The sequence below is a fragment of the Equus asinus genome, chromosome 20 (assembly GCF_041296235.1).
Source record: "Equus asinus isolate D_3611 breed Donkey chromosome 20, EquAss-T2T_v2, whole genome shotgun sequence".
Taxonomy (NCBI): Eukaryota; Metazoa; Chordata; class Mammalia; order Perissodactyla; family Equidae; genus Equus; species Equus asinus.
Window position 1 is genome coordinate 108,730,236 of NC_091809.1, and position 14,612 is coordinate 108,744,847.

A 14,612-nucleotide genomic window follows, 5' to 3' on the forward strand; every position below is an offset into this window, starting at 1 on the left:
TGAATCCTAGAGGTGTCCCCCAATCACGGAAACTTCTAGAACCCCTGAGAATGCTGCTGTTACCCTCCTGAAATCTTATTTTTAAGTTTATTTTTTTAAAAAAGCAGTTGTAGTTTCCAGTTCTGGACAAGATGGAGTAAACACATTTTATTTTACTCCTCCCACTAATCACAAGCAAAAACTCTGGACAAAGTACGTAAGTCTAGAAAATGGAGAAGGTAGATTGGCTGCAGACCTCCGGACTAGAGGAATTACCTGGAAGTGAATTCCCTGGGTTTTTCTCCTGCCCCTATTTGTCCTGGCCTTGGCAGTAGAGAATTCTACAATTTGGAAACAGGTGTAGGAAAAAAATAGCCACAGGAGGAGCCTGGGCTCTCCAGCCAAAGAACTGTGAAAAGTGCAACCCCGCATGTGGGTCAGAAACGTTGACCTGGTCTTGAGGGGGGTAGCACGAGAACTCTTGCCCTCCTCCACCCTAATGGGCATGGCAGGAATAGGGTCCATGGGCAGAACCCTGTCATGCAGCCCCCTTGCAACAAGGAGGCATGGCCCTCCCCTGCAGAACAGCAGGTGGGATTCTGACTTCCCGGCATTAGCCTCCTGCAAATACCACAGACTGGGTGGCGCACAACAGAAAGCTATTGTCTCACAGCTCCAGAGGCTGGAAGTCCGAGTTCAAGGTGCTGGCAGGGTTCGTTTCTGTGGGACTCTTCCTGGCTTGCACAAGGCTGCCTTCATGCTGCATCCTCACAGAAGCTTTCCTCCATGGACGGGCAGACAGAAAGGTCTCCCTTCTTTTTCTTGTAAGGACACTAGTCCTATCAGCTTAGGGCCCCACCTTTATGACCTCCATAAGGGCCCTGTCTCCAGTTCATTCACATTGGGGTCAGGACTTCAGCATGTGAATTTTGGGGAGGACACAGTCGAGTCCTCAGCAACCCTGTGCCACAGTAATGAGAGGGTGCTTCTCTCTGGTGGAGCCTCTGTAAGGAATCCTGACCTCCATTCGTGCCCTGCACTAAGCAGGAAACAGAACTGATAAATTAGACTCCATCCAGATAAAAATCTCTTGCTTTTTTTGGAAAAATATCTGCTGAAAGGATGAAAAAACAAGCCACAGACTGGAAGAAAATATTTTCAAATCACACATCTGATAAAGGGCTTGTATCCAGAATACATAAAGATCTCTCTAAACTCAACAGTAAGAAAACAAACAATCCAGTTAGAATATGGACAAAAGAGTTGGATAGACACTTGTCTAATGAGGGGACACTGATGGCAAAGAACACATGAGAAAATGTTTAACATATAAACCTCTACGGAAATGCAGATTAAAGCTGCATATGCTACTATTACACACATATTAGAGTAACAAAAATAAAAATACCAATGGTGTCAAGTGCTGGCTAAGAATGTAAAATGGTACAGCCATGTTGAAAAACAGTTTGGCAGCTTCTTATAAAGCTAAGCACGCACATACCATATGACCCAGCCATCTCTTTCGTGGGCATTTATCTTAGAGAAATGAAAACTTATGTGCACCCAAAAACCTGTACATGAATGTTCATCGCAGCTTTCTTTGTAACAGTCCAATCTGGAAACAACCCAAATGGCCTGCACAGGTAAATGGAAAGACAGAATGCTGTCCATCTAGACTGTGAAATGCTACTCAGCAATAAGTGGAATTAACTATGGATGCATGTAACAATTTAGATGGATTTCAAAGGAATTATGCTGATGAAGGAAGCCAATATCAAAGGCTTGTGTCCGGTATGATTCCATTTGTATAATATTCTTGAAGAGACGGAATTGTGATGGGGAACAGATCGGTGACTGCCAGGAGTTAGGCGGGGGAGCAGGATATCACTGTGAAGGTGCCCCCCCAAGGGAGTTCTTTGTGGTCATAGAACAGCTGCGTATCCTGACTGTGGTGATGGTTACATCAATTATGGAACTACACACACACACACATACACACAAAAGTCCATGAAAACACTGGTGAAATCCAAATAAGGTCTGCACCTGAGAACAGTGTTGTACCAATGTCGATTTCTTGGTTTTGACAATGCAGTTTGGTTATGCAAGATGATGTAATTAGGGGAAACTGGGTGAGGATGCATGAGAATTCTCTGTACATCTCTAGAATTTCTTGTGAGTATAAAGCTATTTCAAAATAAGAAGCTATAATGTAAAAAAATCAGGTGTAACCAATTTTTAAAAATGTTCCAGTCTTGAGCCTGGGGACTTCAAAGCCAGCTCTCTTACCCACTATACCACACGAGTAAGGACCCATTGGAAAAATACCCAGAGGCACCAATAACGGGCACTCCCAGCTACTCAACATTCTTTTCGTCTCCTTAGACCCTAGGAAGAAGAAAACACAAATGGGAAATGATTACTCGAGACAATTAGGGCATCTGAGGTGGGATGGTTTTAATAGATTTTATAAATCAACTCTCAGGATAAATCCCACTTGTTTTTGTAGAGTGATTTCATAATGTATTATGAATTCTCCTTGCCAGGTTTTCACATCTATATTCATACATCACCTTATTCTAGATATTTTTCCTTTTGATATTCTTTGTTAAAATTTTATGCTTCAAAAGCTTTTTCCTATCATTTTAGTTGACTAATTGAGAGCTAAGCTTAAGGAAAACCAACATGTTTAAAATAAGCTTTTTAAAAAGTTGAGCCTATGTGCTTTTTATTACTTTTCTGGCTGTAATATCTCATTAGTGTTATCACATTCCTGAAATATCTAAAATGGTTAAAAGTGTAAAAATCACCAGTTTTGAGAGACCTTAGGAGATTGCATTGTAAAGCTCTCAAAAAATGTTAATTGGGACATACATAACACACCTCTTTTTGTCAGGGTGAAAGTCATGGGAACTACATCTGTTGGCATCTGTACAGTAGACTGTCACGGTCAGCCACGCCGCGTGAAGCGCGGAGCCAAACGCACAGCAGCAGCGGGCAGTTACGTCATCTGCGAAGCATGCATGGCCAAATTGACTGAAAGCAACCATCGTAATATTCTGAGTCCCACCAAAATGTTATGATTAAACATCCACAACAAAGACTGTGCCCAGAAGGCCCCGCTTTTGTTCCGAGCAGGGTTTTGTTTGAAGAAAATGGAATGTGATTGTAATAAGAAGCCTGGGCTGGCTCTGTCTCTTCAACTCATTAGGCTGCCATAATGTGCGCGAGGCAGTGGGGTGGAGGGGGCAGGCTGGGGAGGCTCAGAAGTTCCATACAACACCCTGGGGCTTGACAAGGGAAGAGGGGGTGACAGGTGTAGAGGAGACATATGAAGTCCTCCATCAGACAACTCCTGTGGAGCTGACGTCCTCGCCTTCAGGGCCAGGCGCTCAGGAGGGTGCATTCGATCATAGTCAAAGATCCCAGCGATACATTGTTCATGAGAAAAGTCAGACAAGGCAATTACAGGAAAGAGCAGGAAGCCACCGCTGTCTCCCAATCAGATTTTCAATATTTAACCATCATTTCCTAAGTACGATTGGGCTTGCTGAATTATGCAGCATCCACAAGGCTGTCCGAGGAGATTTGCTCCTAATAATGGATTTTTGCATTGCAAATGAATAGGGCTGTTCGTTTGATATTCATCTCTCTTTCCTGTGGTTACTTCTAATTTCCATTTTACCTATGACTTTGGCATTATTATAAGAAATGTGACAAATATGAAGAATCATCTTTTATTATCAAGGCCAACTGTGCCAAACTGGTTGACCCTGTATTAGTTGAATATGCTTGTTTGGATATTTTGTTCTCACTTGCGTGCACAACTTCAAATGGATACAAGTCATATACAGACAAATTCATATGTGCTCTTTTCACCAGAAGAATAAAAGCAGGCACTGGCCTTAGGAGCTGAAGGTGACAAAGTGGAAATAAGCGTAGCTGAGATGGATCAGATAAGAAGTGGGAATGCAAATGCATAGAATCAGAGTAGAATGGTGGTTACTAGGGGTTGAGAGTGCGCGTACTGAGGAGATGTTATTAAAGGGTACAAATTTGCAGTTAGAAGATGAATAAGTTCTGGAGGATCCCACGCATAGCATAGTGATTATAGTTAACAATACCGTACTATAAACTTTTAAAGCTGCTAAGAGACTAGACCTTAAATGTTCTTACCACAAGAAAGAAATGGTAATTATGTAATGTGATGGAGGTGTTAGCCGATGCTGCAGTGGTAATCATATTGCGATACAGAAATGTATCAAATCAACACGTTGTCCACCTTAACATTACACTGTTAATGTCAATTAGATCTCAATTTAAAAAAATTTGGTCATTTCACATTTTAAAGAAAAGTGGGAGCCTGGGACATTTTTCATAGGAACAGCTGGAGTTAATGGTGGCTGGAAATTGGCTACTGTCTTGTGGCAGCTTTGAAACTATAGGGAGGTCACTCACACTGCGCACGTTCCTCTCAGGCTGCAGGGGTATGAGGGTGGCGATCTTTCCTCCTGAGGAGGGAGGAAGGTCGCCTGCTAAGAGACTGCCTGGGCTCTGCCTTTTCCAGGCACAATTTGACTATCGGGATTTCCAGATCATACTTGGCATTAAGGATGTCATAACAAACTCCACTTTCTGAGGCTTTTGATCCTTAAATATAGTTCAAGGGAAGTAGTGGCTTGTTTTCGTCTGCATATTTTTTCATACCTTTATTTTTTCCAGCTTTATTTAGATATAGTTGACATATAACATTGTGCGAGTTTAAGGTGGACAACGTGTTGATTTGATACATTTATATATTGCAATATGATTACCACTGTAGCGTCAGCTCACACCTCCATCACCTCATGTAATTGCTGTTTCTTTTTCCTGATGAGAACATTTAAGATCTCTCTTAGCAATTTTCAAATTTATAATACAGTATTAGTCACTACAATCACCAGACTGTACATTAGATCGCCAGAACTTGTTCATCTTCTAACTGGGAAATTTGTACTTTTAACCAATATCTCCCCATTTCTCCCACCCACCCAGCCCCTGGTAACAACCCCTCTACTCTGCATTTCTATGATTTGGGCTTGTTTAGATTCCACATGTGGGTGATATCATACAATATTTAGTATTAGTCTTTCTCTGTCGGACTTATTTCACTTAGCATAATGCCCTCAAATTTCATCCGTGTTGTTGCAAATGTCAGGATTTCCTTCTTTCTCATGGCTGAATAGTATTCCATTGTGTATGTGTGTATATATATAAATATATATACACACCTTTCCTTTATCCATTCATCCACTGATGGACCCTTAAGTTGTTTCCTTATCTTGGCTATTGTGAGTAATGTTGCCCAGAACATGGGAGTTCATGCCTTTATTACGCCTGTGCCAAGGAGAAGCAAGAACACCTGTATAATGAACAGTCTCTTTTCCTTCCTCCCTCCCTCCCTTTCTTCCTTTCTCCCTTCCTTCCTTCTTTCCTTTCTCCCTCCCTCCCTTCCTGCCTTCCCTCCTCCCTTTCTCCTCTCTCCCTCAGTGGAAGGTCTTGAGTGTCAGCCATGTGCCAAGTAGACACTGCTCTAGGCTCTGGGAATCAGCTGACAAGACGCAGGCTCCATCCCAGGGAGGATTTTGTGGTTCAGTGTGGAGCACAGAAGAGAAAACAGGCAGTCACAACCCAGTGTAGTTAGTGGGATGACACCTTAGGATGATAATGATAATCATAATAGGATTTGTGTCCATTAGGTCATTCTCCCAACTAGCCATTGAGCCAGGTACTGATACTATTTCTGTTTGACTGGTGGAAAGCCTGAGGCTTGGTTAATTTTGCAAGTATGCTGTTGGCATCTGGACTCTGTCTGTGCAGTCATAGAACTCAAGCACGTTGCTTCTCATTGGTTGTCTGGGAAAACGTGGTGGTGGGAATGTACATCTCATACAGTCTGGGAAGATCCAGAGGGTGGTCAGGGAAGGCTTCTTGGAGGAAGGTACAGCTAATCCAAGAACTGAAGAAAGATTAACAGTGGAAAGAATAAGGCCTAGAAAATAAAATAAATATGGGTTTGAAACGGCTAGCCCTCTCTCCTAGCCTGGGTGAAATGTTGATCTTCTCAGCCTCAAGGCCTTATCTGTTAAAAAAGCGAGGCTGACGTTATCCCTCTTCAGAGTTGTTAGAAGAAGACAAGATAGTGTACGTGAAACGTTCTAGGGCCGGGGTTGGCGCTAGGAAGACACCGGGGACGAGTTTCTCTTCTACAGCGTGCCGAGCAGCAACCGCCTGCACTGCGCTGAGTGCCAGGGAACATGTGATCCGCGTCAGCCCCAAAGCCATGGGACACTTCAGAGAGTTTAAACTGAGAGCTTAGAGTATTTATTCTAATTTATGTTAGCACCAACCCTAATATTTCCCTGGTTATTTTGGGTATTTCATTTATCTACTTGCTTAACAACTCATTCAGCTATTAGTAGATGTATCTTAAGATAAACATTCATGGAGGAAAAAGGATGTTTGGCTGTTTCTCAGAAATAACAGAGCCTGAAAAGAGCATTTATCAAAACAACCGAAAAAAAAAAAATCACTATGACTGGTTGCTGGGTTAAAAAGAAGACATGAATCTAAAACATAGTCAACTTGGTAATTGTTTCTCAGGTCCATGGCCATTTGTAACATTTTTGAAAATTGTGTATTTTATAATGACATCGCTTCCAGATGTAAGAAGCCCCTCTTCTCCACAGCATTTAATAAAACACTAGATTCCTTGAAACAAACTGATGCAGTCGGTGCAGGACAAATGGCTATACTGCTGACACCTCGAGATGAGCCGTCTCAGGCAAGGCTTGTGGTCTTTCTCATTAAACCTCTTTTCCTGTGTTACGTGTCATATCTCAGTTAATAGCTATCCTTTTCGTTGCTCAGGCTGAAATCTTTGAGTGATCTTTATTTCCTCCTTGTATCAAATCGGCTGTTAAATATGGTAGGCAGAGTTCTAAGAGCCCCCAAGACTCCTTCCCCCTGATGTAATACTTCCTGTATAATCGCTTCCACTTGAGGGTAAATAGGACCTATGAATATGACGATGTCACTCCAGTGATGAGGTTACCTTACATGGCAAAGGTAAAGGGATTTTGCAGATGTGATTAAGGTCCCTAATCAGTTGATTTTGAGTTAATCAAAAGGGGAGTATCCTGGGTGGGCCTGACCTAAGCAGGTGAGTCCTGTAAAAGAAGACTTTAGCCTTCCTTGAGCCCAGAGACCTGAAGCAGCAGAGATTCTCTTGCCTTGAAGAAGTAAGCTGCAGTGTTGTGAGAGACGGAAGCAGCATGTCTCAAGGATCTGAGAATGACCTCTGGTAACTAGGAGGTGTTCTCCACCAACAGCTGCCGAGAAAACCGGGAACTCGGTCATATAACCACAAAGAAATGCATTCTGCCAAAAATCCAAATGGGAAGATTCTTCCCCAGTCAGGACTCTCGATAAGAACAGACCGACACCTTGACTGCAGCCTTGTGAGGCCTGAGCAGAGACCGAGCTAAGCTGTGCCCCGGTCACGGTCCTCAGAAACCGTGAAAGGATAAGTGTGTGTTGCTTTAAGTGACTATGTTTGTGTTAATTTGGTACACAGCACAGACAACTGATCAGTTCAATTCTCCTAATCCTCCTTCTCCAGTGTCCTTTTCTGTCGCTCTGTTGCTCCTGCCTCGTTCAGGCCCGCGTGTCTTTAATAACTTTTGAGCTAGTCTCCCCACCTTCAATCTCTCACTTCTCCAGGAAATCCACTGCCACTGTAGTTTATCTTCCAGAAGCACAGTTTTGATCACATCTCCCTCCCAAAAAACTTTCATCGCTCCCATTTTCTCCACAGTCAAGGTGGTTGAGCCTAGTGATTTTGGTTCTGGGTTTCGGATTTAGAGGGCTATGGATTTGAGTCTAAATTCTAACCCTTAACTAGCTGTGTGAACTTGGGCATGTTAACAAACCTCTTTAGGCCTCGGTGTGTAAAGTGGAGGTCATAGTTGCATCTTTCTCATGGGCTTATTGTCAGAATTAAATGAGATAACGCATATAAAGTTTCTGTTACATAGTATGTGCCCAATAAATTGCAGCTATTATTGTGGTTATTATAGAATTAAAATTCAAACTCCTTATTCTGGTATTTAAAGCCATTGATGACCCTCAGTAGCTTTTCCAGCCACATCTGGCACCCGCCACTATCACGACACTGGATACTTAATTCCCAAGTCTATTCTGATTTGTCAGAGGTCCAGTCTAATTGGTGGTATCATATAAGTTGTTACATGTTTTTAGTAACAACCTGCCTGCGATCCTTCCCTTTCTTTGATCTTCCCACTCAGAACGCTTGTTTCCTCCCTTTGTGTTCCTGTAGCAGTTGTTTTGCACCTATGTTTCGTTCTTCAGGCTATGTTTTGAACTTCAACCTGCTCACGTGATTGTCTTCCTCACTATATAGAAAGAAGGGATCATCTTTAGATTCCCAGTTCCCTTGGCACATAATAGATGCCCAAATCCTCACTGGATGGTTAAGAATTAATTTCATTGACCCACTTGTCAGTCTTCAGAAGGATGAAGCAAATTTTTGTAATGGATGATATCTACTAATGGTTGACTGGCTTTAGCAGCATCTTATTTGGCTTAAATAATTAAATATTCTACACGAGAATGCATCAGAGTAAACTATGCATGATTTATAAAGTCCAATAAAATCTATAAAGATTTAGATGGCCAATTTATTTAAATGAGCATATCTCCATCTCCATATCAATATTTCTTTGTCAGAATAATTTGAGATCTTCATCGCTGTAACAAATCTTTTTATGTCAAGGAATTGCATTTGTGATCCTGGAAAAAATCTGAGACACCACCTGCTCTGTGGATCTGAAGACTTGAATCCTTGTAAAGTCGAAGCTCTGTCTCCCTTTCTCTCTCCTAACCTATCTTCTGGTGCCTACTCTCCTTGCCAGGCTTCCTCTTCCGTTTCCAGTTGAAGACCATTCTTCTTGCCGGGAAACGTAGACTTCAAATAGAACTTGCAGAGCCCTGCCCCCTCTTTCTCACCTGGCGACTTTGCAGAATCGTCCCCAAAGAGCACATGCGTTCTGCTGCTCTTCTTTTCTCCCCAAAGTGGAGCTGAAGAGTCTTGTCTTTAGAAATATAACTTCATTTCTTTCTGAGCACTATCCTTTCAAAACTATATTCTTAGAGGTTTATAGTAGCCTTTGGTGTTCTTTCTCGGTCATATCCTCCTTTATTTTATGTTCTATTCATTTTAAATCTGCTCTCCCTAGACTAGTTTCTTTCACGAATCCCTCACTTCTATCTTAGGATTTTGTCCATAACACATGTTTGAGGTGTGTGTGTGCATTTTTGAAAACGCTTACTATTTACCAAACAGAGTGTTAGGTATTTTACACGAATTTTCTTAGCTAATTCTCCCAGCAAGCCTATATGGTATCTATGGTTATTATTCCTGTTTATTTTGTTTAAACAAGCTTAGAGACGTTAAATAATTTTCCCAGGCAGTTTGTACTCTTCCTTACTGTCCTCACTTTGCAAAGGAGAACCGCAATTTAGAAAGGTTAAATATCTTGCTCAGTGTCACACCACTAGTAGGTGGCACACCTAGGATTCAGACATGCCTTTTCCTTGAGTCTGCGGTCTGAGCTCGTGCCTGGTGCTACAAATCCTCTCTGTCCTTTGAAGCTTCTGACATCCACTTTCTTACAATCTTCAGCACACATCAGCCTCTGCCCTATATTTCCCTTCCTCATTACAGGTTCCAGGATGACACGGTAACCGTGCAGTTCTTCCTTGTTAGAGAGAACTTGGTCCAAAATAGCAGTCTCTTTGCTGTAGCTTCTGTTATTTCAGAGATGATATTGTCAGTAGCGTAAGTAAAACACCTTTTAACCACTTGACTTTGAGCCTAGAAGACTTCTAGTAGATGTCAAGAGAGTGCAGATTCCCCATCAACATGTAGCTTGCCTCCGTGTCAGTTTTGTCCTAGAGGCAGTCTACTATTTTAGGGTATAATAGTTCCCCAAGACTGTGAGGTCAATCAGATGCACAGATATTACATAGCAGATGAGTATTATAATGGAGAACTCTCTTTCGAGAATAATAAAAAAATTCTTAGTCATACCGCCACTTTTAGGAAAAAACAGTTGATATTATAGTTCTGCTTTTTAATATATTTTCTTCAATATTATTCTTTTCTTTTACAACTAGGCATCAACTCAACAGCTTAATTCCAATGAACTCAACTGATGGCAAAAAATCTGCTATTCTTGACACAACTCATGACTTCAATCTTGGTTTTAATTGTAACAAGCTCAAGAGAGATACATTACTTATTAGTAGCATTGATACTAATCTTTCTATTCCCCATTCACATTTTAGAAAATAACCACAAAGGTGTAACAGAATACTCAAATAATTGCATGAACACTGTAGTGAGGGAGTAAGGGCAAAGGGGCTACATTGCTGAAATGAAGCTGTTCTGGCCAACCGGCGGGCAATGCCACCAGTGATGGCTTGAGACGTTTGTTCAAAAGCTCACGGATAGTGTGCAAATTCAATGTACAAAAGTTTAGGAGTATCAAAATCTAATTATGGAAACTTGGGGCTGCTAGTATATTTTAGGAAGGCGTTAATTATCTGTAACTTCTGTTTGATTAGACAAGCTGTAGCATGCTTCCATAACTATCAGTGCTCTTTCTCCCTCTTTTTCTCTTCACCCAAATGATCTTTCCCATGCTTCCAGTGTCAAGTTTAAGAATTCCCACTAATCAAATACCTTATTTATCCCTGGGCTTTTCCTCTTCCTCTTATATTTGAGCCATCTCTTTCCAAGAAGGTTGCTATATTCTTGACGTGAATTCTCCCAAGCATCAGGAATACCTATGAGTATTGTTACTACCTTGTATTAAAATATCAATTTTACCTTTGTTATCTGTTTTAGTCAAGGTTCTTTATTTGCAACTAAGAGGAAAGCCACTTAAATTAGCTTAAGTAAAAGGGGAGTTTATTAAAGGGAGCAGGGATGGCTCATTAAACCCTAGGATGAGAAGTACAGCTGATCTTTCTGAGAGTCTGGAACCAGCACGTGGAAGCCCAGAGCTAAGGCACTGCTCTCTGCCTCGGGGGGGTCAGGACTACTGACTTGATGGTTAAATCCGCCCCTTCTACAGGAGCCATAAGCAACGAACCATTCTCAGAATGAATAGTTTCAAGATCCCAGGAGATGCTTTTCCCTTACGCTTATATAGCTATTTATTGCTGTTGTAATGAATTTTTCACGTTTTCACAAACCCCCATCATTTACCAGGTAGGCAGATTGTCATGGACATAGAAGGTGCTGAGTAAATATTTGTTGAATAAATAAATGTCATCCATTAGTCTCCCCTTATCTGCGGGGCATACATTCCTGTACCCCCAGTGGATGCCTGCAACCCTGGATAGTACGGAACCCTATGTCAGCACACCTCGGAGATATTATGGGTTCAGTTCCAGACCACAGCAAATATCACAATAAAGCAAGTCACACGAATTGTTTGGTTTCCCAGTGTGCATAAAAGTTATGTTTACATTATGCTGTAGTCTGTTAAGTGTGCAATAGCATTCTGTCTAAAAAAACAACATATATACCTTAATTAAAAAGTACTTTATTGCTAAAAAATGCTAACCATCATTTGAACCTTCAGCAAGTCGTAATCTTTTTGCTGGTGGAGGGTCTTGTAAAACATGCAGTATCTGCCAAGAGCCATAAAGCAAGGTATGCCTGTATATACTATGTTTTTTTCTATACATCCCTATGATAAACTTTAATGTATAAAATGAGGCACAGTAAGAGGTTAACTACAATAACTAATAATAAAATGGAACAATTATAACAATGAGGTGTAATAAAAGTTACCGCAGATCTTAGCAGCCTCAACATGTGATTTTTCTTTCCTTATTAAGTGAAGAACTTTCACCTTTTCACTTGAAGCACTTTACAGCTTTTCTTTGGCATGTCTGAATTGCCAGCATCACTACTCTTGTGCTTTGGGGCCATTACTAAGTAAAATAAGGGTCCTTGAACACTAGCCCTGCGATACTGTGACACATCTGATAACTGAGGGCTGCTACCTGACTAAGGAGCAGCTAAGGGGCGGGTGGCATACACAGCCAGGACCGCTGGACAAAGGGAGGAGTCACGACCCGGGTGGGACTAAGCGGGATGGAGCAAGATTTCATCACGCTACTCAGAACACCACGCAATTTAAAACTTATAAATTGTTTATTTCTGGAATTCTCCGTTTAATACTTTCGCACCTCGGTTGACCGTGGGTAACTGAAATCGCGGAAAGCGAACCCGCAGAGGAGGGGACAACTGGAAAGCAAGGAGACTCTGGTTTTAAAATGGTGGAGTAAGGCCATCTGTGTCCCTTCTCTTCTCCAAAGTCACCCTGCAACATCTAACACAAGGAAAAGAGAAATGCAAGACCCATCTTTGACAAAACTAGCGAACCACGAGAAACCTGACCACGATATGTGAGGAAGGGGGAAGACGGCGCCGGGACCCCAGACAGCAGAGTTCAGCGGAGGCTGCAGAGCGCGGGTTCTCCCAAGAACGGGGACGCCCTGCAAAGAAAGGCCACCACCTCCTCGTTTAGATGGCGGTAAAGGCAGTGCAGGCCTGTGATGGAAGCTTCGCTGGGCCTCATCTGTGGCCTCAGAGAAGCGGGGAAGCTGGGGTGCAGGCAGAGCCACGCAGACACGGCCCCGAACAGAAGCGCTCTACGGGGATGAGGCGGCCAAGGGGCCCTGACCGCCAGCTGCCTCCTCCGTCAGCGGCGGCAGCAGCCCTCCCACGCACCCACACCCCCTCACTCAGCCACCTGTGTCCCAAGGAGACTTACTGCTCTATCAGTTAAGATTCAGCTCAGCTATATAAACCCAAAAGCTTTAACAGGATAGACGATTATTTCTCTCTCATTTAAAAAAATCTCAAAAATAGGATCTGTAAGGCAGCTTCGTGGTGTCATCGGGGAACCTGGGTCCTGACTTTCTGCTCTGCTTCCCTCTGTACGTCGCTACCGTCTTCAAGGTTACCTCATGGTTTAAGATGGCTTCTGGAGCTCCAGGCATTACATCCATGTTCCAGGCTACAGGAATAAGGAAGAAGGCCTCATTCCCCTCCCACTTTTAAGGGGCTTACCCAGACGCCACACTCAACACTTTTGCCTAACCTATTGTTGGTTGGAGTTTAATCACACGGTCATAACAGCGATAAAGAAAGCTAGGAATTTTAGGGTGTCAGTTGGACACAATGACAAGGAATAGAATCTGGTTTCTGATATTACAGAAGAAAAAAGAAACGGCTGTTGGAGAATGCAATTAGTAGTCTCTGCCACGACTATGTACTGGAGAGAATTCCTTATAGCTCAGAAATACGGCCTCACTCTGTCTCTGTGAGCCTCCTGCATATAGCTGGTCCAGAAAGAACTTAGCTCATTCAGAGGTAAGCAGCCGTTACAAAGGAGCCAGTGCATAAACTACACAGAGATAGTATGAGAAAAAGGAGGAAAGAAACAGGAAAATAAACGGCAGATGAAGAACATTCACTAAAAAGAAATAAAGTTACCACCAGGCAGATAAATTAGAATCAAGCATATTGCCGCACACTCCAAGAATTTAATAAGACTTTTAACAATCTCAAAGCAAAATACAAAAGTCAGGGAAGGAAAGACTAGATATTACTGAGAATACAGTAAGGTATACAGAAGACAGGGCTAAAGAAAAAGTGAGCAAAATGAAATAAATACAAAAAAAGACAGCACTATAGAAGCCAGTAAAAGTTAAACGAAAATGTGCATAAGTGATATCCTTGGATTACAGGTGTTCGGTTCTGTATATAACCAAGATCGCATTCAAAAAATAAAAAAAGAGTCAAATATACAGTGTTCCAAGAAAATTAGTGTAAAACAATTAACATGAAGATATAGCTTAGAAGTTAATAGATTTCAAAGATAGAGAGAGTCTCCTTTGGGGGACAGGCCCACTGGCATAGGTTAAGTTTGCAGGCTTCACTTTGGCAGCCCACGGTTTGCGGGTTCAGATCCCGGGCATGGACCTACGCACTGCTCATCAGGCCATGCTGTAGCAGCATCCCACGTAGAAGAACTAGAATGATTTACAACTAGGATATATAACTATGTACTGGGGCTTTGGGGAGGGAAAAAAAAAGAGAGGAAGATTAGCAAAAGATGTTAGCTCAAGGCCAGTCTTCCTTACCAAAAAAGATTGCCTTAAAAAAAATGTTTAAATAAAAAAAAACAAAAAGGAAAGAAAGACTCTTTTGGGCTTCCAGGCAAAAAGGCCAAGTCATTTAATGTGGGAAAAGAAGGGTGAGTGGGAACCAAGTTGACCTCTGACATCTATCCCCACAGCATCATTTATTAGAAGATCCAGGAGCAACGCCCACAAATCTTGCAGTCCAAGGATTTTAAAACTAGGTAAACCAGGGGTCAGAAAACTTTTTCAGTAAAGAAGCAGGGAGTAAATATCTTCAGCTTTGTGGGTCATATGGTCTCTGTTGCAATTCTGCTGTTGTGCCTGAAAGCAGCCATAGGCCATACGTAAAT

The 14,612-nt window shown here is 42.1% G+C and overlaps 1 long non-coding RNA gene across 2 annotated transcripts in view; it reads left to right on the forward strand.

Annotated features, from left to right (window-relative positions):
* LOC123279015 (uncharacterized) overlaps positions 1–14,612 on the forward strand; it is a 77,356-nt gene that overhangs the window by 46,677 nt on the left and 16,067 nt on the right. The window lies entirely within an intron of this gene.